Source organism: Scyliorhinus torazame, chromosome 10 (assembly GCF_047496885.1).
Source record: "Scyliorhinus torazame isolate Kashiwa2021f chromosome 10, sScyTor2.1, whole genome shotgun sequence".
In the NCBI taxonomy this organism is placed as follows: domain Eukaryota; kingdom Metazoa; phylum Chordata; class Chondrichthyes; order Carcharhiniformes; family Scyliorhinidae; genus Scyliorhinus; species Scyliorhinus torazame.
The window spans coordinates 41,153,840-41,175,381 of NC_092716.1; the positions used below are offsets into that span (position 1 = coordinate 41,153,840).

General features: G+C 42.2%; 1 protein-coding gene across 4 annotated transcripts in view; it reads right to left on the minus strand.

Moving 5' to 3' along the window:
• The window catches only part of LOC140430486 (polycystin-1-like protein 2), a 151,494-nt gene that overhangs the window by 10,861 nt on the left and 119,091 nt on the right, over positions 1-21,542 (minus strand). The gene's annotated exons all lie outside the window — the stretch shown is intronic.

Consider the following 21,542-nt stretch of genomic DNA (forward strand, 5'->3'; position numbering starts at 1 on the left):
GATGGATATTCCATGGGGGAGTTCCATGGGGGGAGGGTGTTCTTTGGGGGCTGGGTGCTCTGGTGGTGGGGGGTTTACATTTTTAATTTTTTAATCAGGTCTCACTTAACAAAGTTTCTGGCAGGGCGGGCTGAATGAGAGCTCACCCGCCAGTGTCACATCGTGGGACCGCCTCTTCACTATTTTGCAGTCCCTAACTATGCAGGGGAGAAAGCCACCCTGGGGGCCGGCAGTTTCCACACCGTTTTTCCTACCCGTTCTGACACTCTGCAAAAAAAAAAGAGAAAATTCCACCCATTGTCTCCATATTGACAGTAACTTCCTCTGTCTCCATATTGACAGTAACTTCCTCTGTCTCCATATTGACAGTAACTTCCTCTGTCTCCATATCGACAGTAACTTCCTCTGTCTCCATATTGGCAGTAACTTCCTCTGTCTCCATATTGACAGTAACTTCCTCTGTCTCCATATCGACAGTAACTTCCTCTGTCTCCATATTGGCAGTAACTTCCTCTGTCTCCATATTGACAGTAACTTCCTCTGTCTCCATATCGACAGTAAATTCCTCTGTCTCCATATTGACAGTAACTTCCTCTGTCTCCATATCGACAGTAACTTCCTCTGTCTCCATATTGACAGTAACTTTCTCTGTCCCCATATTGACAGTAAATTCCTCTGTCCCCATATTGACAGTAAATTCCTCTGTCTCCATTGGCAATAACTTCATCTGTATCCATATTGACAGTAAATTCCTCATTCTCCATATTGGCAGTAACTTCCTCTGTCTCCATATTGACAGTAACTTCCACTGTCTCCATTGGCAATAACTTCCTCTGTCTCCATTGGCAGTAACTTCCTCTGTCTCCGTATTGACAGTAACTTCCTCTGTCTCCATATTGACAGTAACTTCCTCTGTCCCCATATTGACAGTAACTTCCTCTGTCTCCATATTGACAGTAACTTCCTCTGTGTCCATATTGACAGTAACTTCCTCTGTCTCCATATTGACAGTAACTTCCTCTGTGTCCATATTGACAGTAACTTCCTCTGTCTCCATATTGACAGTAACTTCCTCTGTCTCCATATTGACAGTAACTTCCTCTGTCTCAATATTGACAGTAACTTCCTCTGTCTCCATATTGACAGTAACTTCCTCTGTCTCCATATTGACAGTAACTTCCTCTGTCTCCATATTGACAGTAAATTCCTCTGTCCCCATATTGACAGTAAATTCCTCTGTCCCCATATTGACAGTAAATTCCTCTGTCTCCATATTGACAGTAGCTTCCTCTGTTTCCAGATTGATAGTAACTTTCTCTGTCTCAATATTGACAGTAACTTCCTCTGTCTCCATATTGGCAGTGACTTCCACTGTCTCCATTGACAATAACTTCCTCTGTCTCCATATTGACAGTAACTTCCTCTGTCTCCATATTGACAGTAACCTCCTCTGTCCCCATATTGACAGTAACTTCCTCTGTCTCCATATTGACAGTAACTTCCTCTGTCCCCATATTGGCAGTAACTTCCTCTGTTTCCATATTGACAGTAACTTCCTCTGTCCCCATATTGACACTAAATTCCTCTGTCTCCATATTGACAGTAACTTCCTCTGTCTCCAGATTGACAGTAACCTCCTCTGTCCCCATATTGACAGTAACCTCCTCTGTCCCCATATTGACAGTAACTTCCTCTGTCTCCATATTGACAGTAACTTCCTCTGTCCCCATATTGACAGTAACTTCCTCTGTCTCCATATTGACACTAACTTCCTCTGTTTCCATTGGCAGTAACTTCCTCTGTCTCCATATTGACAGTAACTTCAAATGTCTCCATATTGGCAGTAACTTCCTCTGTCTCCAATATTGACAGTAACTTCCTCTGTCTCCATATTGACAGTAACTTCCTCTGTCTCAATATTGACAGTAACTTCCTCTGTCCCCATATTGGCAGTAAATTCCTCTGTCTCCATTGGCAATAACTTCATCTGTCTCCATATTGACAGTAAATTCCTCATTGTCCATATTGGCAGTAACTTCCTCTGTCTCCATATTGGCAGTAACTTCCTCTGTCTCCATATTGGCAGTAACTTCCTCTGTTTCCATATTGACAGTAACTTCCTCTGTCCCCATATTGACAGTAAATTCCTCTGTCCCCATATTGACAGTAAATTCCTCTGTCTCCATATTGGTACCAACTTCCTCTGTCTCCATATTGGCAGTAACTTCCTCCGCCTCCTTGGCAATAACTCCCTCTGTCTACATATTGACAATAACTTCCTCTGTCCCCATATTGACAGTAAATTCCTCTGTCCCCATATTGACAGTAAATTCGTCTGTCTCCATATTGACAGTAACTTACTCTGTCTCCATATTGGCAGTAACTTCCTCTGTCTCCATATTGATAGTAACGTCCTCTTTCTCCATATTGACAGTAACTTCCTCTGTTTCCATATTGATAGTAACGTCCTCTGTCTCCATATTGACAGTAACTTCCTCTGTTTCCATATTGATAGTAACGTCCTCTGTCTCCATATTGACAGTAACTTCCTCTGTCCCCATATTGACAGTAACTTCCTCTGTCTCCATATTGACAATAACTTCCTCTGTCTCCATATTGACACTAACTTCCTCTGTTTCCATTGGCAGTAAATTCCTCTGCTCCATTGGCAATAACTTCCTCTGTCTCCATATGGACAGTAACCTCCTCTGTCCCCATATTGGCAGTAACTTCAAATGTCTCCATATTGACAGTAACTTCCTCTGTCTCCATTGGCAATAACATCCTCTGTCTCCATATTGGCAGTGACGTACTCTGTCTCCATATTTGCAGTAACTTCCTCTGTCCCCATATTGACAGTAGCTTCCTCTGTCTCCATATTGACAGTCACTTCCTCTGTCTCCATATTGACAGTAACTTCCTCTGTCCCCATATTGACAGTCACTTCCTCTGTCTCCATATTGACACCAACTTCCTCTGTCTCCATACTGACAGTAACTTCCTCTGTCTCCATATTGACAGTAACTTCCTCTGTCCCCATATTGACAGTAACTTCCTCTGTGTCCATATTGACAGTAACTTCCTCTGTCTCCATATTGACAGTAACTTCCTCTGTCCCCATATTGGCAGTAACTTCCTCTGTCTCCATATTGACAGTCACTTCCTCTGTCTCCATATTGACACCAAATTCCTCTGTCTCCATATTGACAGTAACTTCCTCTGTCTCCATATTGACAGTAACTTCCAATGTCTCCATATTGACAGTAACCTCCTCTGTCTCCATATTGACAGTAACTTCCTCTGTCCCCATATTGACAGTAGCTTCCTCTGTCTCCAATATTGACAGTAACTTCCAGTGTTTCCATATTGACAGTAACTTCCACTGTCTCCATATTGACAGTAACTTCCTCTGTCTCAATATTGACAGTAACTTCCTCTGTCTCCATATTGACAGTAACGTCCTCTGTCCCCATATTGACAGTAACTTCCACTGTCTCCATATTGACAGTAACTTCCTCTGTCTCAATATTGACAGTAACATCCTCTGTCTCCATATTGACAGTAACTTCCTCTGTCTCCATATTTGCAGTAACTTCCTCTGTCCCCATATTGACAGTAACTTCCTCTGTCTCCATATTTGCAGTAACTTCCTCTGTCCCCATATTGACAGTAACTTCCTCTGTCTCATTATTGACAGTAACTTCCTCTGTCCCCATATTGACAGTAACTTCCACTGTCTCCATATTGACAGCAACTTCCTCTGTCTCAATATTGACAGTAACTTCCTCTTTCCCCATATTGACAGTAACTTCCTCTGTCTCAATATTGACAGTAACTTCCTCTGTCTCCATATTGACAGTAACTTCCTCTGTCTCCATATTTGCAGTAACTTCCTCTGTCCCCATATTGACAGTAACTTCCTCTGTCTCCATATTTGCAGTAACTTCCTCTGTCCCCATATTGACAGTAACTTCCTCTGTCCCCATATTGACAGTAACTTCCTCTGTCTCCATATTTGCAGTAGCTTCCTCTGTCTCCAATATTGACAGTAACTTCCTCTGTCCCCATATTGACAGTAACTTCCTCTGTCTCCATATTTGCAGTAGCTTCCTCTGTCTCCATATTGACAGTAACTTCCAGTGTTTCCATATTGACAGTAACTTCCTCTGTCTCCATATTGACAGTAACTTCCTCTGACTCCACATTGACAGTAACTTCCTCTGTCCCCATATTGACAGTAACTTCCTCTGTCTCCATATTGACAGTAACTTCCTCTGTCTCCATATTTGCAGTAGCTTCCTCTGTCTCCATATTGACAGTGACTTCCTCTGTCTCCATATTGACAGTAACTTCCACTGTCTCCATATTGGCAGTAACTTCCTCTGTCTCCATATTGACAGTAACTTCCAGTGTTTCCATATTGACAGTAACTTCCTCTGACTCCATATTGACAGTAACTTCCTCTGTCCCCATATTGACAGTAAATTCCTCTGTCTCCATATTGGTACCAGCTTCCTCTGTCTCCATATTGGCAGTAACCTCCTCCGCCTCCTTGGCAATAACTCCCTCTGTCTACATATTGACAATAACTTCCTCTGTCCCCAAATTGACAGTAACTCCCTCTGTCTACATATTGACAATAACTTCCTCTGTCCCCATATTGACAGTAAATTCCTCTGTCTCCATATTGACAGTAACTTCCTCTGTCTCCATTGGCAATAACTTCCTCTGCCTCCATATTGGCAGTAACTTCCTCTGTTTCCATATTGTTAGTAACTTTCTCTGTCTCCATATTGGCAGTAACTTTCTCTGTCTCAATATTGACAGTAACTTCCTCTGTCCCCATATTGGCAGTGACTTCCTCTGTCTCCATATTGGCAGTAACTTCCTCTGTGTCCATATTGACAGTAACTTCCTCTGTCTCCATATTGACACTAACTTCCTCTGTTTCCATTGGCAGTAACTTGCTCTGTCTCCATATTGACAGTAACCTCCTCTGTCCCCATATTGGCAGTAACTTCAAATGTCTCCATATTGACAGTAACTTCCTCTGTCTCCATTGGCAATAACATCCTCTGTCTCCATATTGGCAGTGACGTACTCTGTCTCCATATTGACAGTAACTTCCTCTGTCCCCATATTGGCAGTAACGTCCTCTGTGTCCATATTGGCAGTGACTTCCTCTGTTTCCATATTGATAGCAACGTCCTCGGTCTCCATATTGACAGTATCTTCCTCTGTCCCCATATTGACACTAAATTCCTCTGTCTCCATATTGACAATAACTTCCTCTGTCTCCATATTGACACTAACTTCCTCTGTTTCCATTGGCAGTAACTTCCTCTGCTCCATTGGCAATAACTTCCTCTGTCTCCATATGTACAGTAACCTCCTCTGTCCCCATATTGGCAGTAAGTTCAAATGTCTCCATATTGACAGTAACGTCCTCTGTCTCCATTGGCAATAACTTCCTCTGTCTCCATATTGGCAGTGACATACTCTGTCTCCATATTGACAGTAACTTCCTCTGTCCCCATATTGGCAGTAACTTCCTCTGTCCCCATATTGACAGTAGCTTCCTCTGTCTCCATATTGACAGTAACTTCCAGTGTTTCCATATTGACAGTAACTTCCTCTGTCTCCATATTGGCAGTGACGTACTCTGTCTCCATATTGACAGTAACTTCCTCTGTCTCAATATTGACAGTAACGTCCACTGTCCCCATATTGGCAGTAACTTCCTCTGTCCCCATATTGGCAGTACCTTTCTCTGTCTCCATATTGGCAGTAACGTCCTCTGTCTCCATATTGGCAGTAACGTCCTCTGTCTCCATATTGACAGTAACTTCCTCTGTCCCCATATTGACAGTAACGTCCTCTGTCCCCATATTGACAGTAACTTCCTCTGTCTCCATATTGACAGTAACTTCCTCTGTCTCCATACTGACAGTAACTTCCTCTGTCTCCATATTGACAGTAACTTCCTCTGTCCCCATATTGGCAGTAACCTCCTCTGTCCCCATATTGACAGTAACTTCCTCTGTCTCCATACTGACAGTAACTTCCTCTGTCTCCATATTGGCAGTAACTTCCTCTGTCTCCATATTGGCAGTAACTTCCTCAGTCTCCATATTGACAGTAACTTCCTCTGTCTCCATATTGACAGTAACTCCCTCTGTCTCCATATTGACAGTAACATCCTCTGTCCCCATATTGACAATAACCTCCAGGTCCCCATATTGACAATAACTTTCTCTGTCCCCATATTGGCAGTAATTTCCTCTGTCCCCATATTGACAGTAACTTCCTCTGTGTCCAGATTGACAGTAACTTCCTCTGTCTCCATATTGACAGTAACTTCCTCTGTCTCCATATTGACAGTAACATCCTCTGTCCCCATATTGACAGTAACCTCCAGGTCCCCATATTGACAATAACTTTCTCTGTCCCCATATTGGCAGTAATTTCCTCTGTCCCCATATTGACAGTAACTTCCTCAGTGTCCATATTGACAGTAACTTCCTCTGTCTCCATATTGACAGTAATTTCCTCTGTCCCCATATTGACAGTAACTTCCTCTGTCTCCATATTGACAGTAACTTCCTCTGTGTCCATATTGAAAGTAACGTCCTCTGTCCCCATATTGGCAGTAACCTCCTGTCTCCATTTTGACAGTAACATCCTCTGTCCCCCATATTGACAGTAACCTCCAGGTCCCCATATTGACAATAATTTTGTCCCCATATTGGCAGTAATTTCCTCTGTCCCCATATTGACAGTAACTTCCTCTGTGTCCACATTGACACTAATTTCCTGTGTCTCCATATTGGCAGTAACTTCCTCTGTCCCCATATTGACAGTAACTTCCTCTGTCTCCATATTGACAGTAACTTCCTCTGTCTCCATATTGACAGTAACTTCCTCTGTCCCCATATTGACAGTAACTTCCTCTGTCCCCATATTGACAGTAACTTCCTCTGTCTCCATATTGACAGTAACTTCCTCTGTCTCCATATTGACAGTAACTTCCTCTGTCTCCATATTGACAGTAACTTCCTCTGTCTCCATATTGACAGTAACTTCCTCTGTCCCCATATTGGCAGTAACTTCCTCTGTCTCCATATTGACAGTAACTTCCTCTGTCCCCATATTGACAGTAACTTCAAATGTCTCCATATTGACAGTAACTTCCTCTGTCTCCATATTGACAGTAACTTCCTCTGTCTCCATGTTGACAGTAACTTCCTCTGTCTCCATATTGACAGTAACTTCAAATGTCTCCATATTGACAGTAACTTCCTCTGTCTCCATATTGACAGTAACTTCCTCTGTCTCCACATTGACAGTAACTTCCTCTGTCTCCATGTTGACAGTAACTTCCTCTGTCTCCATATTGACAGTAACTTCCTCTGTCCCCATATTGACAGTAACTTCTTCTGTCCCCATATTGACAGTAACTTCAAATGTCTCCATATTGACAGTAACTTCCTCTGTCTCCATATTGACAGTAACTTCCTCTGTCTCCACATTGACAGTAACTTCCTCTGTCTCCATGTTGACAGTAACTTCCTCTGTCTCCATATTGACAGTAACTTCCTCTGTCCCCATATTGACAGTAACTTCCTCTGTCTCCATATTGGCAGTAACTTCCTCTGTCTCCATATTGGCAGTAAATTCCTCTGTCTCCATATTGGCAGTGACTTCCTCTGTCTCCATATTGACAGTAACTCCCTCTGTCTCCATATTGACACTAACTTCCTCTGTCCCCATATTGGCAGTGACTTCCTCTGTCCCCATATTGACAGTAACTTCAAATGTCTCCATATTGGCAGTAACGTCCTCTGTCTCCATATTGGCAGTAAATTCCTCTGTCTCCATATTGGCAGTATCTTCCTCTGTCCCCATATTGACAGTAACTTCTTCTGTCTCCATATTGACAGTAACTTCAAATGTCTCCATATTGGCAGTAACTTCCTCAGTCTCCATATTGGCAGTGACTTCCTCTGTCTCCATATTGACAGTAACTTCCTCTGTCCCCATATTGGCAGTAACTTCCTCTGTCCCCATATTGACAGTAACTTCCTCTGTCCCCATATTGACAGTGACTTCCTCTGTCTCCATATTGACAGTAACTTCAAATGTCTCCATATTGGCAGTGATTTCCTCTGTCTCCATATTGGCAGTAACTTCCTCTGTTTCCATATTGATAGTAACTTACTTTGTCTCCATATTGACAGTAACTTCCTCTGTCTCCATATTGACAGTAACTTCCTCTGTCTCCATATTGACAGTAAATTCCTCTGTCCCCATATTGGCAGTAACTTCCTCTGTCTCCATATTGACAGTAACTTCCTCTGTCCCCATATTGGCAGTAACTTCCTCTGTCTCCATATTGACAGTAACTTCCTCTGTCTCCATATTGGCAGTAACTTCCTCTGTCTCCATATTGGCAGTAACCTCCTCTGTCTCCATATTGACAGTAACTTCAAATGTCTCCATATTGGCAGTGATTTCCTCTGTCTCCATTGGCAATAACTTCCTCTGTCTCCATATTGGCAGTAACTTCCTCTGTTTCCATATTGATAGTAACTTACTCTGTCTCCATATTGGCAGTAACTTCCTCTGTCCCCATATTGACAGTAACTTCCTCTGTCCCCATATTGACAGTAACTTCCTCTGTCTCCATATTGACAGTAACTTCAAATGTCTCCATATTGGCAGTGATTTCCTCTGTCTCAATTGGCAATAACTTCCTCTGTCTCCATATTGGCAGTAACTTCCTCTGTCTCCATATTGACAGTAACTTCCTCTGTCTCCATATCGACAGTAACTTCCTCTGTCTCCATATTGACAGTAACTTTCTCTGTCCCCATATTGACAGTAAATTCCTCTGTCCCCATATTGACAGTAAATTCCTCTGTCCCCATATTGACAGTAACTTCCTCTGTCTCCATATTGGCAGTAACCTCCTCTGTCTCCATATTGACAGTAACTTCAAATGTCTCCATATTGGCAGTGATTTCCTCTGTCTCCATTGGCAATAACTTCATCTGTCTCCATATTGACAGTAAATTCCTCATTCTCCATATTGGCAGTAACTTCCACTGTCTCCATTGGCAGTAACTTCCTCTGTCTCCATATTGACAGTAACTTCCTCTGTCTCCATATTGACAGTAACTTCCTCTGTCCCCATATTGACAGTAACTTCCTCTGTCTCCATATTGACAGTAACTTCCTCTGTGTCCATATTGACAGTAACTTCCTCTGTCTCCATATTGACAGTAACTTCCTCTGTGTCCATATTGACAGTAACTTCCTCTGTCTCCATATTGACAGTAACTTCCTCTGTCTCCATATTGACAGTAACTTCCTCTGTCTCAATATTGACAGTAACTTCCTCTGTCTCCATATTGACAGTAACTTCCTCTGTCTCCATATTTACAGTAACTTCCTCTGTCTCCATATTGACAGTAAATTCCTCTGTCCCCATATTGACAGTAAATTCCTCTGTCCCCATATTGACAGTAAATTCCTCTGTCTCCATATTGACAGTAGCTTCCTCTGTTTCCAGATTGATAGTAACTTTCTCTGTCTCAATATTGACAGTAACTTCCTCTGTCTCCATATTGGCAGTGACTTCCACTGTCTCCATTGACAATAACTTCCTCTGTCTCCATATTGACAGTAACTTCCTCTGTCTCCATATTGACAGTAACCTCCACTGTCCCCATATTGACAGTAACTTCCTCTGTCTCCATATTGACAGTAACTTCCTCTGTCCCCATCTTGGCAGTAACTTCCTCTGTTTCCATATTGACAGTAACTTCCTCTGTCCCCATATTGACACTAAATTCCTCTGTCTCCATATTGACAGTAACTTCCTCTGTCTCCAGATTGACAGTAACCTCCTCTGTCCCCATATTGACAGTAACCTCCTCTGTCCCCATATTGACAGTAACTTCCTCTGTCTCCATATTGACAGTAACTTCCTCTGTCCCCATATTGACAGTAACTTCCTCTGTCTCCATATTGACACTAACTTCCTCTGTTTCCATTGGCAGTAACTTCCTCTGTCTCCATATTGACAGTAACTTCAAATGTCTCCATATTGGCAGTAACTTCCTCTGTCTCCAATATTGACAGTAACTTCCACTGTCTCCATATTGACAGTAACTTCCTCTGTCTCAATATTGACAGTAACCTCCTCTGTCCCCATATTGGCAGTAAATTCCTCTGTCTCCATTGGCAATAACTTCATCTGTCTCCATATTGACAGTAAATTCCTCATTGTCCATATTGGCAGTAACTTCCTCTGTCTCCATATTGGCAGTAACTTCCTCTGTCTCCATATTGGCAGTAACTTCCTCTGTTTCCATATTGACAGTAACTTCCTCTGTCCCCATATTGACAGTAAATTCCTCTGTCCCCATATTGACAGTAAATTCCTCTGTCTCCATATTGGTACCAACTTCCTCTGTCTCCATATTGGCAGTAACTTCCTCCGCCTCCTTGGCAATAACTCCCTCTGTCTACATATTGACAATAACTTCCTCTGTCCCCATATTGACAGTAAATTCCTCTGTCCCCATATTGACAGTAAATTCGTCTGTCTCCATATTGACAGTAACTTACTCTGTCTCCATATTGGCAGTAACTTCCTCTGTCTCCATATTGATAGTAACGTCCTCTTTCTCTATATTGACAGTAACTTCCTCTGTTTCCATATTGATAGTAACGTCCTCTGTCTCCATATTGACAGTAACTTCCTCTGTTTCCATATTGATAGTAACGTCCTCTGTCTCCATATTGACAGTAACTTCCTCTGTCCCCATATTGACAGTAACTTCCTCAGTGTCCATATTGACAGTAACTTCCTCTGTCTCCATATTGACAGTAATTTCCTCTGTCCCGATATTGAGAGTAACTTCCTCTGTCTCCATATTGACAGTAACTTCCTCTGTGTCCATATTGAAAGTAACTTCCTCTGTCCCCATATTGGCAGTAACCTCCTGTCTCCATTTTGACAGTAACATCCTCTGTCCCCCATATTGACAGTAACCTCCAGGTCCCCATATTGACAATAATTTTGTCCCCATATTGGCAGTAATTTCCTCTGTCCCCATATTGACAGTAACTTCCTCTGTGTCCACATTGACACTAATTTCCTGTGTCTCCATATTGGCAGTAACTTCCTCTGTCCCCATATTGACAGTAACTTCCTCTGTCTCCATATTGACAGTAACTTCCTCTGTCTCCATATTGACAGTAACTTCCTCTGTCCCCATATTGACAGTAACTTCCTCTGTCCCCATATTGACAGTAACTTCCTCTGTCTCCATATTGACAGTAACTTCCTCTGTCTCCATATTGACAGTAACTTCCTCTGTCTCCATATTGACAGTAACTTCCTCTGTCTCCATATTGACAGTAACTTCCTCTGTCCCCATATTGGCAGTAACTTCCTCTGTCTCCATATTGACAGTAACTTCCTCTGTCCCCATATTGACAGTAACTTCAAATGTCTCCATATTGACAGTAACTTCCTCTGTCTCCATATTGACAGTAACTTCCTCTGTCTCCATGTTGACAGTAACTTCCTCTGTCTCCATATTGACAGTAACTTCAAATGTCTCCATATTGACAGTAACTTCCTCTGTCTCCATATTGACAGTAACTTCCTCTGTCTCCACATTGACAGTAACTTCCTCTGTCTCCATGTTGACAGTAACTTCCTCTGTCTCCATATTGACAGTAACTTCCTCTGTCCCCATATTGACAGTAACTTCTTCTGTCCCCATATTGACAGTAACTTCAAATGTCTCCATATTGACAGTAACTTCCTCTGTCTCCATATTGACAGTAACTTCCTCTGTCTCCACATTGACAGTAACTTCCTCTGTCTCCATGTTGACAGTAACTTCCTCTGTCTCCATATTGACAGTAACTTCCTCTGTCCCCATATTGACAGTAACTTCCTCTGTCTCCATATTGGCAGTAACTTCCTCTGTCTCCATATTGGCAGTAAATTCCTCTGTCTCCATATTGGCAGTGACTTCCTCTGTCTCCATATTGACGGTAACTCCCTCTGTCTCCATATTGACACTAACTTCCTCTGTCCCCATATTGGCAGTGACTTCCTCTGTCCCCATATTGACAGTAACTTCAAATGTCTCCATATTGGCAGTAACGTCCTCTGTCTCCATATTGGCAGTAAATTCCTCTGTCTCCATATTGGCAGTATCTTCCTCTGTCCCCATATTGACAGTAACTTCTTCTGTCTCCATATTGACAGTAACTTCAAATGTCTCCATATTGGCAGTAACTTCCTCAGTCTCCATATTGGCAGTGACTTCCTCTGTCTCCATATTGACAGTAACTTCCTCTGTCCCCATATTGGCAGTAACTTCCTCTGTCCCCATATTGACAGTAACTTCCTCTGTCCCCATATTGACAGTGACTTCCTCTGTCTCCATATTGACAGTAACTTCAAATGTCTCCATATTGGCAGTGATTTCCTCTGTCTCCATTGGCAATAACTTCCTCTGTCTCCATATTGGCAGTAACTTCCTCTGTTTCCATATTGATAGTAACTTACTCTGTCCCCATATTGGCAGTAACTTCCTCTGTCCCCAGATTGACAGTAACTTCCTCTGTCCCCATATTGACAGTAACTTCCTCTGTCTCCATATTGACAGTAACTTCAAATGTCTCCATATTGGCAGTGATTTCCTCTGTCTCCATTGGCAATAACTTCCTCTGTCTCCATATTGGCAGTAACTTCCTCTGTCTCCATATTGGCAGTAACCTCCTCTGTCTCCATATTGACAGTAACTTCAAATGTCTCCATATTGGCAGTGATTTCCTCTGTCTCCATTGGCAATAACTTCCTCTGTCTCCATATTGGCAGTAACTTCCTCTGTTTCCAGATTGATAGTAACTTTCTCTGTCTCAATATTGACAGTAACTTCCTCTGTCTCCATATTGGCAGTGACTTCCACTGTCTCCATTGACAATAACTTCCTCTGTCTCCATATTGACAGTAACTTCCTCTGTCTCCATATTGACAGTAACCTCCTCTGTCCCCATATTGACAGTAACTTCCTCTGTCTCCATATTGACAGTAACTTCCTCTGTCCCCATCTTGGCAGTAACTTCCTCTGTTTCCATATTGACAGTAACTTCCTCTGTCCCCATATTGACACTAAATTCCTCTGTCTCCATATTGACAGTAACTTCCTCTGTCTCCAGATTGACAGTAACCTCCTCTGTCCCCATATTGACAGTAACCTCCTCTGTCCCCATATTGACAGTAACTTCCTCTGTCTCCATATTGACAGTAACTTCCTCTGTCCCCATATTGACAGTAACTTCCTCTGTCTCCATATTGACACTAACTTCCTCTGTTTCCATTGGCAGTAACTTCCTCTGTCTCCATATTGACAGTAACTTCAAATGTCTCCATATTGGCAGTAACTTCCTCTGTCTCCAATATTGACAGTAACTTCCACTGTCTCCATATTGACAGTAACTTCCTCTGTCTCAATATTGACAGTAACCTCCTCTGTCCCCATATTGGCAGTAAATTCCTCTGTCTCCATTGGCAATAACTTCATCTGTCTCCATATTGACAGTAAATTCCTCATTGTCCATATTGGCAGTAACTTCCTCTGTCTCCATATTGGCAGTAACTTCCTCTGTCTCCATATTGGCAGTAACTTCCTCTGTTTCCATATTGACAGTAACTTCCTCTGTCCCCATATTGACAGTAAATTCCTCTGTCCCCATATTGACAGTAAATTCCTCTGTCTCCATATTGGTACCAACTTCCTCTGTCTCCATATTGGCAGTAACTTCCTCCGCCTCCTTGGCAATAACTCCCTCTGTCTACATATTGACAATAACTTCCTCTGTCCCCATATTGACAGTAAATTCCTCTGTCCCCATATTGACAGTAAATTCGTCTGTCTCCATATTGACAGTAACTTACTCTGTCTCCATATTGGCAGTAACTTCCTCTGTCTCCATATTGATAGTAACGTCCTCTTTCTCTATATTGACAGTAACTTCCTCTGTTTCCATATTGATAGTAACGTCCTCTGTCTCCATATTGACAGTAACTTCCTCTGTTTCCATATTGATAGTAACGTCCTCTGTCTCCATATTGACAGTAACTTCCTCTGTCCCCATATTGACAGTAACTTCCTCAGTGTCCATATTGACAGTAACTTCCTCTGTCTCCATATTGACAGTAATTTCCTCTGTCCCCATATTGAGAGTAACTTCCTCTGTCTCCATATTGACAGTAACTTCCTCTGTGTCCATATTGAAAGTAACTTCCTCTGTCCCCATATTGGCAGTAACCTCCTGTCTCCATTTTGACAGTAACATCCTCTGTCCCCCATATTGACAGTAACCTCCAGGTCCCCATATTGACAATAATTTTGTCCCCATATTGGCAGTAATTTCCTCTGTCCCCATATTGACAGTAACTTCCTCTGTGTCCACATTGACACTAATTTCCTGTGTCTCCATATTGGCAGTAACTTCCTCTGTCCCCATATTGACAGTAACTTCCTCTGTCTCCATATTGACAGTAACTTCCTCTGTCTCCATATTGACAGTAACTTCCTCTGTCCCCATATTGACAGTAACTTCCTCTGTCCCCATATTGACAGTAACTTCCTCTGTCTCCATATTGACAGTAACTTCCTCTGTCTCCATATTGACAGTAACTTCCTCTGTCTCCATATTGACAGTAACTTCCTCTGTCTCCATATTGACAGTAACTTCCTCTGTCCCCATATTGGCAGTAACTTCCTCTGTCTCCATATTGACAGTAACTTCCTCTGTCCCCATATTGACAGTAACTTCAAATGTCTCCATATTGACAGTAACTTCCTCTGTCTCCATATTGACAGTAACTTCCTCTGTCTCCATGTTGACAGTAACTTCCTCTGTCTCCATATTGACAGTAACTTCAAATGTCTCCATATTGACAGTAACTTCCTCTGTCTCCATATTGACAGTAACTTCCTCTGTCTCCACATTGACAGTAACTTCCTCTGTCTCCATGTTGACAGTAACTTCCTCTGTCTCCATATTGACAGTAACTTCCTCTGTCCCCATATTGACAGTAACTTCTTCTGTCCCCATATTGACAGTAACTTCAAATGTCTCCATATTGACAGTAACTTCCTCTGTCTCCATATTGACAGTAACTTCCTCTGTCTCCACATTGACAGTAACTTCCTCTGTCTCCATGTTGACAGTAACTTCCTCTGTCTCCATATTGACAGTAACTTCCTCTGTCCCCATATTGACAGTAACTTCCTCTGTCTCCATATTGGCAGTAACTTCCTCTGTCTCCATATTGGCAGTAAATTCCTCTGTCTCCATATTGGCAGTGACTTCCTCTGTCTCCATATTGACGGTAACTCCCTCTGTCTCCATATTGACACTAACTTCCTCTGTCCCCATATTGGCAGTGACTTCCTCTGTCCCCATATTGACAGTAACTTCAAATGTCTCCATATTGGCAGTAACGTCCTCTGTCTCCATATTGGCAGTAAATTCCTCTGTCTCCATATTGGCAGTATCTTCCTCTGTCCCCATATTGACAGTAACTTCTTCTGTCTCCATATTGACAGTAACTTCAAATGTCTCCATATTGGCAGTAACTTCCTCAGTCTCCATATTGGCAGTGACTTCCTCTGTCTCCATATTGACAGTAACTTCCTCTGTCCCCATATTGGCAGTAACTTCCTCTGTCCCCATATTGACAGTAACTTCCTCTGTCCCCATATTGACAGTGACTTCCTCTGTCTCCATATTGACAGTAACTTCAAATGTCTCCATATTGGCAGTGATTTCCTCTGTCTCCATTGGCAATAACTTCCTCTGTCTCCATATTGGCAGTAACTTTGTCTGTTTCCATATTGATAGTAACTTACTTTGTCTCCATATTGACAGTAACTTCCTCTGTCCCCATATTGGCAGTAACTTCCTCTGTCTCCATATTGACAGTAACTTCCTCTGTCTCCATATTGGCAGTAACTTCCTCTGTCTCCATATTGGCAGTAACCTCCTCTGTCTCCATATTGACAGTAACTTCAAATGTCTCCATATTGGCAGTGATTTCCTCTGTCTCCATTGGCAATAACTTCCTCTGTCTCCATATTGGCAGTAACTTCCTCTGTTTCCATATTGATAGTAACTTACTCTGTCTCCATATTGGCAGTAACTTCCTCTGTCCCCATATTGACAGTAACTTCCTCTGTCCCCATATTGACAGTAACTTCCTCTGTCTCCATATTGACAGTAACTTCAAATGTCTCCATATTGGCAGTGATTTCCTCTGTCTCCATTGGCAATAACTTCCTCTGTCTCCATATTGGCAGTAACTTCCTCTGTCTCCATATTGACAGTAACTTCCTCTGTCTCCATATCGACAGTAACTTCCTCTGTCTCCATATTGACAGTAACTTTCTCTGTCCCCATATTGACAGTAAATTCCTCTGTCCCCATATTGACAGTAAATTCCTCTGTCTCCATTGGCAATAACCTCATCTGTCTCCATATTGACAGTAAATTCCTCATTCTCCATATTGGCAGTAACTTCCACTGTCTCCATTGGCAATAACTTCCTCTGTCTCCATTGGCAGTAACTTCCTCTGTCTCCATATTGACAGTAACTTCCTCTGTCTCCATATTGACAGAAACTTCCTCTGTCCCCATATTGACAGTAACTTCCTCTGTCTCCATATTGACAGTAACTTCCTCTGTGTCCATATTGACAGTAACTTCCTCTGTCTCCATATTGACAGTAACTTCCTCTGTGTCCATATTGACAGTAACTTCCTCTGTCTCCATATTGACAGTAACTTCCTCTGTCTCCATATTGACAGTAACTTCCTCTGTCTCAATATTGACAGTAACTTCCTCTGTCTCCATATTGACAGTAACTTCCTCTGTCTCCATATTTACAGTAACTTCCTCTGTCTCCATATTGACAGTAAATTCCTCTGTCCCCATATTGACAGTAAATTCCTCTGTCCCCATATTGACAGTAAATTCCTCTGTCTCCATATTGACAGTAGCTTCCTCTGTTTCCAGATTGATAGTAACTTTCTCTGTCTCAATATTGACAGTAACTTCCTCTGTCTCCATATTGGCAGTAACTTCCTCTGTCTCCATATTGACAGTAACCTCCTCTGTCCCCATATTGACAGTAACTTCCTCTGTCTCCATATTGACAGTAACTTCCTCTGTCCCCATATTGACAGTAACTTCCTCTGTCTCCATATTGACAGTAACTTCCTCTGTCTCCATATTGACAGTAACTTCCTCTGTCTCCATATTGACAGTAACCTCCTCTGTCCCCATATTGACAGTAACTTCCTCTGTCTCCATATTGACAGTAACTTCCTCTGTCCCCATATTGGCAGTAAATTCCTCTGTTTACATATTGACAGTAACTTCCTCTGTCCCCATATTGACACTAAATTCCTCTGTCTCCATATTGACAGTAACTTCCTCTGTCTCCAGATTGACAGTAACCTCCTCTGTCCCCATATTGACAGTAACCTCCTCTGTCCCCATATTGACAGTAACTTCCTCTGTCTCCATATTGACAGTAACTTCCTCTGTCCCCATATTGACAGTAACTTCCTCTGTCTCCATATTGACACTAACTTCCTCTGTTTCCATTGGCAGTAACTTCCTCTGTCTCCATATTGACAGTAACTTCAAATGTCTCCATATTGGCAGTAACTTCCTCTGTCTCCAATATTGACAGTAACTTCCTCTGTCTCCATATTGACAGTAGCTTCCTCTGTCTCCAATATTGACAGTAACTTCCAGTGTTTCCATATTGACAGTAACTTCCACTGTCTCCATATTGACAGTAACTTCCTCTGTCTCAATATTGACAGTAACCTCCTCTGTCCCCATATTGGCAGTAAATTCCTCTGTCTCCATTGGCAATAACTTCATCTGTCTCCATATTGACAGTAAATTCCTCATTGTCCATATTGGCAGTAACTTCCTCTGTCTCCATATTGGCAGTAACTTCCTCTGTCTCCATATTGGCAGTAACTTCCTCTGTTTCCATATTGACAGTAACTTCCTCTGTCCCCATATTGACAGTAAATTCCTCTGTCCCCATATTGACAGTAAATTCCTCTGTCTCCATATTGGTACCAACTTCCTCTGTCTCCATATTGGCAGTAACTTCCTCCGCCTCCTTGGCAATAACTCCCTCTGTCTACATATTGACAATAACTTCCTCTGTCCCCATATTGACAGTAAATTCCTCTGTCCCCATATTGACAGTAAATTCGTCTGTCTCCATATTGACAGTAACTTACTCTGTCTCCATATTGGCAGTAACTTCCTCTGTCTCCATATTGATAGTAACGTCCTCTTTCTCCATATTGACAGTAACTTCCTCTGTTTCCATATTGATAGTAACGTCCTCTGTCTCCATATTGACAGTAACTTCCTCTGTTTCCATATTGATAGTAACGTCCTCTGTCTCCATATTGACAGTAACTTCCTCTGTCCCCATATTGACACTAAATTCCTCTGTCTCCATATTGACAATAACTTCCTCTGTCTCCATATTGACACTAACTTCCTCTGTTTCCATTGGCAGTAACTTCCTCTGCTCCATTGGCAATAACTTCCTCTGTCTCCATATGGACAGTAACCTCCTCTGTCCCCATATTGGCAGTAACTTCAAATGTCTCCATATTGACAGTAACTTCCTCTGTCTCCATTGGCAATAAAATCCTCTGTCTCCATATTGGCAGTGACGTACTCTGTCTCCATATTTGCAGTAACTTCCTCTGTCCCCATATTGACAGTAGCTTCCTCTGTCTCCATATTGACAGTCACTTCCTCTGTCTCCATATTGACAGTAACTTCCTCTGTCCCCATATTGACAGTCACTTCCTCGGTCTCCATATTGACACCAACTTCCTCTGTCTCCATATTGACAGTAACTTCCTCTGTCTCCATATTGACAGTAACTTCCTCTGTCCCCATATTGACAGTAACTTCCTCTGTGTCCATATTGACAGTAACTTCCTCTGTCTCCATATTGACAGTAACTTCCTCTGACCCCATATTGGCAGTAACTTCCTCTGTCTCCATATTGACAGTCACTTCCTCTGTCTCCATATTGACACCAACTTCCTCTGTCTCCATATTGACAGTAACTTCCTCTGTCTCCATATTGACAGTAACTTCCAATGTCTCCATATTGACAGTAACTTCCTCTGTCTCCATATTGACAGTAACTTCCTCTGTCCCCATATTGACAGTAGCTTCCTCTGTCTCCAATATTGACAGTAACTTCCAGTGTTTCCATATTGACAGTAACTTCCACTGTCTCCATATTGACAGTAACTTCCTCTGTCTCAATATTGACAGTAACTTCCTCTGTCTCCAGATTGACAGAAACGTCCTCTGTCCCCATATTGACAGTAACTTCCTCTGTCTCCATATTGACAGTAACTTTCTCTGTCTCAATATTGACAGTAACTTCCTCTGTCTCCATATTGACAGTAACTTCCTCTGTCTCCATATTTGCAGTAACTTCCTCTGTCCCCATATTGACAGTAACTTCCTCTGTCTCCATATTTGCAGTAACTTCCTCTGTCCCCATATTGACAGTAACTTCCTCTGTCTCAATATTGACAGTAACGTCCTCTGTCCCCATATTGACAGTAACTTCCACTGTCTCCATATTGACAGTAACTTCCTCTGTCTCAATATTGACAGTAACTTCCTCTGTCCCCATATTGACAGTAACTTCCTCTGTCTCAATATTGACAGTAACTTCCTCTGTCTCCATATTGACAGTAACTTCCTCTGTCTCCATATTTGCAGTAACTTCCTCTGTCCCCATATTGACAGTAACTTCCTCTGTCTCCATATTTGCAGTAACTTCCTCTGTCCCCATATTGACAGTAACTTCCTCTGTCCCCATATTGACAGTAACTTCCTCTGTCTCCATATTTGCAGTAGCTTCCTCTGTCTCCAATATTGACAGTAACTTCCTCTGTCCCCATATTGACAGTAACTTCCTCTGTCTCCAAATTTGCAGTAGCTTCCTCTGTCTCCATATTGACAGTAACTTCCAGTGTTTCCATATTGACAGTAACTTCCTCTGTCTCCATATTGACAGTAACTTCCTCTGACTCCACATTGACAGTAACTTCCTCTGTCCCCATATTGACAGTAACTTCCTCTGTCTCCATATTTGCTTTAGCTTCCTCTGTCTCCAATATTGACAGTAACTTCCTCTGTCTCCATATTGACAGTAACTTCCTCTGTCTCCATATTTGCAGTAGCTTCCTCTGTCTCCATATTGACAGTGACTTCCTCTGTCTCCATATTGACAGTAACTTCCACTGTCTCCATATTGGCAGTAACTTCCTCTGTCTCCATATTGACAGTAACTTCCAGTGTTTCCATATTGACAGTAACTTCCTCTGACTCCACATTGACACTAACTTCCTCTGTCCCCATATTGACAGTAAATTCCTCTCTCTCCATATTGACAGTAACTACCTCTGACTCCACATTGACACTAACTTCCTCTGTCTCCATATTGACAGTAACTTCCTCTCTCTCCATATTGACAGTAACTTCCTCTGTCCCCATATTGACAGTAAATTCCTCTGTCTCCATATTGGTACCAGCTTCCTCTGTCTCCATATTGGCAGTAACCTCCTCCGCCTCCTTGGCAATAACTCCCTCTGTCTACATATTGACAATAACTTCCTCTGTCCCCAAATTGACAGTAACTCCCTCTGTCTACATATTGACAATAACTTCCTCTGTCCCCATATTGACAGTAAATTCCTCTGTCTCCATATTGACAGTAACTTCCTCTGTCTCCATTGGCAATAACTTCCTCTGCCTCCATATTGGCAGTAACTTCCTCTGTTTCCATATTGTTAGTAACTTTCTCTGTCTCCATATTGGCAGTAACTTTCTCTGTCTCAATATTGACAGTAACTTCCTCTGTCCCCATATTGGCAGTGACTTCCTCTGTCTCCATATTGGCAGTAACTTCCTCTGTGTCCATATTGACAGTAACTTCCTCTGTCTCCATATTGACACTAACTTCCTCTGTTTCCATTGGCAGTAACTTGCTCTGTCTCCATATTGACAGTAACCTCCTCTGTCCCCATATTGGCAGTAACTTCAAATGTCTCCATATTGACAGTAACTTCCTCTGTCTCCATTGGCAATAACATCCTCTGTCTCCATATTGGCAGTGACGTACTCTGTCTCCATATTGACAGTAACTTCCTCTGTCCCTATATTGGCAGTAACGTCCTCTGTGTCCATATTGGCAGTGACTTCCTCTGTTTCCATATTGATAGTAACGTCCTCGGTCTCCATATTGACAGTATCTTCCTCTGTCCCCATATTGACACTAAATTCCTCTGTCTCCATATTGACAATAACTTCCTCTGTCTCCATATTGACACTAACTTCCTCTGTTTCCATTGGCAGTAACTTCCTCTGCT